This window comes from Mauremys reevesii, linkage group 18 (genome assembly GCF_016161935.1).
Source record: "Mauremys reevesii isolate NIE-2019 linkage group 18, ASM1616193v1, whole genome shotgun sequence".
NCBI classification, from domain to species: Eukaryota; Metazoa; Chordata; order Testudines; family Geoemydidae; genus Mauremys; species Mauremys reevesii.
In genome coordinates, this window is record NC_052640.1 from 4428734 (window position 1) to 4432428 (window position 3695).

General features: G+C 52.0%; 1 long non-coding RNA gene across 1 annotated transcript; it reads right to left on the reverse strand.

Annotated features, from left to right (window-relative positions):
- Positions 1-593: 593 nt before the first annotated feature.
- LOC120386295 lies at positions 594-3258 on the reverse strand. Its single transcript, XR_005589637.1, has 2 exons — positions 3127-3258; positions 594-1106 (listed from the first exon to the last, which is right to left on the reverse strand). It is a non-coding gene; the product is annotated as an uncharacterized LOC120386295 (long non-coding RNA).
- Between the last annotated feature and the right edge of the window lie 437 nt (positions 3259-3695).

Genomic DNA, 3695 nt, shown 5'->3' on the forward strand with positions numbered 1-3695 from the left:
TAGACGGTGTAGAGTAATAGGCAAGAACAAGCCCTGTGACTGCTTTAATTGGGGATCTCTCATTGCAGTCCAGCCAGCGCAGCGCACTGATGCTCCCAAAGACTCCCCTGGGAAATCGTTAATTAGAGGTGCTCCAGGAACAGCAGTGCTGTAGACACTCTGCATGTCAAACACACTGAAAGCTGCATAAACCCCAATACAATGAATTGCAGCAGCGTGCCACGCAGCACTTCAGAATCGGTGTGTGCGCACGTTTGTGTGTGTATTACGGGAACAGCCCTCCTTTGCACCCTCCGTGCAGGATTGCTTAGTGCACCACTAGCAGAGATGTCACCAGAGAACCGTGCACTAATGAAAATGACCCTCTCTTACGATCACTGTGGAAGTCCTGGTAGGTGGTCAAAGCAGCCATCCCACTCCAGGTGGGGCCAGCACTTTTGTAACACCATCTGTGTTCAGCCAAATGAAATTAAGCAGCTGCTGAAGTCTCTGGCATGAATGGTGCACCATATACTGTATACTAGCTGTGATCATGCTTAATCCCCCGCCCCCGCAACCTACCCTGTTAATATCCAAGGACACAAAAGGAGGAGGATGTTCTACTACCATTATGCGGTGGACAGTGGTGTCAACCCCAGAGGCACCTGCATTTGTTACTCCTTTAATAGCCTTCCTGTTTCTGCCTTTGAGCATGGGGTGTCTCCTCTTCCATAGCTGCAGGAGATGGTTTTTCTTGTAACTCGGATGAGCTGGGTGAAACGACTGACATTTTCCGGCTTCGGTGACATCGCGTTGACAGTGGCCTCGATTGTCGCGGTGCATCCTGGCTGGTTTGCTTTTCGAACATCCCATCATGGGTGGGGCAATGACACGCGTGGGTTATCACTGGTCATCGCTGACTGTGTGGAAAGTTGCCTAGAATAGCTGCGAGGCTGGATTCCAAAGTGGTCGCTATTGAGGAAACAGGGATCCGGATTGTAGTCGGGGATCCAGTGAGCAGAATGAAAAGTGCCCGTTGTTCATACCAAAGAGAAGGTGTGTGTCTCGGCCAGTGTGGGGACACTGCAGTTTGAACCAGCTGTGCGTTACTGCCCCTCACCTGCATCCTGCAATGGGTTAAAAAGGAAGGGAATTCAAATGGGTCTTTTAGGGTTTTGTTTGCTATTGCTTGTCCTTGACAGCTCCTTTTAATTAGCTTGTAGCTTCAGGGCTTTGCTGCCAGTGTCTTATGCCCAGGGCCACCCAGAGGATTCAGGGGGCCTGGGGTCTTGCCGCCGAAGACCCAGCACTTCGGTGGTGGGTCCCGGGGTGGAAGGACCCCCCCGCCGTGGGTCTTTGGGGCACTTCGGTGGTGGGTCCCGGGGCGGAAGGACCCCCCCGCCGTGGGTCTTTGGGGCACTTTGGTGGTGGGTCCCGGGGTGGAAGGACCCCCCGCCATGGGTCTTTGGGGCACTTCGGTGGTGGGTCCCGGGGTGGAAGGACCCCCCCGCCGTGGGTCTTTGGGGCACTTCGGTGGTGGGTCCCGGGGCGGAAGGACCCCCCCGCCGTGGGTCTTTGGGGCACTTCGGTGGTGGGTCCCGGGGCGGAAGGACCCCCCCGCCGTGGGTCTTTGGGGCACTTCGGCTGCGGGTCCCGGAGCGGAAGGATCCCCCACTGCTGAATTGCTGCCGAAGACCCGGAGCAGAAGAAGCTCTGGGGGCTCGGGCCCCACAAGAGTTTTCCGGGGCCGCCGGAGCGAGTGAAGGACCCCGCTTCAGGGGCCCCAAAAAACTCTCGTGGGGGCCCCTGTGGGGCCCAGGGCCTGGGGCAAATTGCCCCACTTGCGCCCCCCCCCCGGGCGGCCCTGCTTATGCCTAAGGCACCTGTGTCTAGTTGGGCTAACACAGCCTGACTGAAATGATCATTTTATACAAACATGTGTCTTGTTCCCTTGCAAACCCATTGCTCCTCTGTTTGTATTGCTATCAACAAACATTTCGTTGCACAGAAATTGTCATACCTCATCAGGCGATGGGTCCATTTATTCTGTTATCCTACCTCCAGCAGGAGCCAAAACACAATGCTGCAGAGACAGGAGATTCCTTCCTCCCCTGCCCCCGCACCAGCACACCTCCATTGTGGCCCATCAATTATCTAGCCATTTGTGCAATGTTATGTGCGGCAGGGTCAATTCCGTCCTGACCCCTGCAAGCAATCAGCTCATACCCTGAAGCATTAGCCTTGATTACCCTTGTCACTGTCTTTGCTTGCATAGCCACAAATGTTACTCAGTCATAAAATTGCCCAGGCCTTTGTAATATATAACCACAGCATTTGTTTCAATGACCTTCTGCAGCAATGCCTTCCATCTGGTATGTTGTTGATTGCCTGCTGCATAAATATAACCAGGCATTTCTTTTTTATTGGTTCTGATTCCATTTCCTTGGATTTCAAAGTGTCGTCCTGTTCTTGTATTACAGAGAAAAATGGGGGAGGCACATGACAGCACGCATAATTTGGACTGCCTCTAAAACAAGTTCTTTCAACCCTTTCTCCTGTACAGATTAAACAAGCCAAGGTTTCTTGTCACACAGGAGCCTGATCGTTCATCACAGTGCCTTTTATCCTCCGGACTTTTCCAGCCTCCAAAATACATTGTCTGGGGAGGTGGGACCAAAACATGGACTGTTAGGGATAGGCCCGCATCAGAACTCCAGATCCAAACACCGTGGAACTCTGTGGAAGTTCAGATTTAGATCAGAACTTTGTGACCTGTCTGGATCTCAATAATGGGCCTGACCCAGCATAGGAACACCCCCAAATTTTGGGGATGCACAAAGCTGGATCCAGAGTGGGGGGCTATACGTTAGTGCTGCTAAATAGTTACCCTCTGTTTCAAGGATGCAGAATTTATAATGTCAGCCCTTACATGAGGCTACTGCATCAAGCTTGACTCTCAGCTGGAGTTTGCTGAGCCGGCACTGAGAAAAGTCACCTTTCCATTTGGAAACGTAGGCAGTTTGCTCTGGGAGAACACAGTGAGACTCAACACGGCGCCTCATGCCATTGTGTCGCAACAAACCCTGCCCTAGGTTGTCATTGGCAGGCACTCAACCCAGGATCTAGAGCATTGAAAGCCTGACAGACCTTTGCCACTTGAGTTGAGAGTCATTCTGTTATCTGGTAGAAGTGGTAGGTCTGTTATCCTCTAGGGGGGACGTGATGCATTTAGCTAGCGTGTCATAATATTTAGAGTCACTTTTCTTTTATTATTGTGTCTTTGAGTGATGTAATCAACATTCATATGCTTCTTATCCAAGATGTCTTGCTTGCTTTGTGACTCGCCCATGCTGTTGCCAAGGCAACAATGCCCGCCATGGCCAGGCTGCCAAGGGCCATCCCTGCCCCTCTCCTTTATTCCTCCTCACTCGTTCCTTGTGACTGATTCCTCAAAGTCTCCGCCTCGGCTTTAAGGAGCAGGATTTATCAGCTTTCTCCAGATTCGGCGGGAAAGGTTGTGTGTGGGCCATGAGACAGGCTGTGTGTGTTCTCTGCCTCTGAGTGTGTCGCCCTGAGAGCCGTCACAGTAAATCATTCAAGTCTTTGAAACAGATTGTGGTTTTGGTTGAGCCATAATCGAGTTAACGGAGCCTTGGATAAATATGAGACAGGAGGCAGAGGCTTGGAGTCAGAAGGTTTCTGGGTCAGCCTGGTGT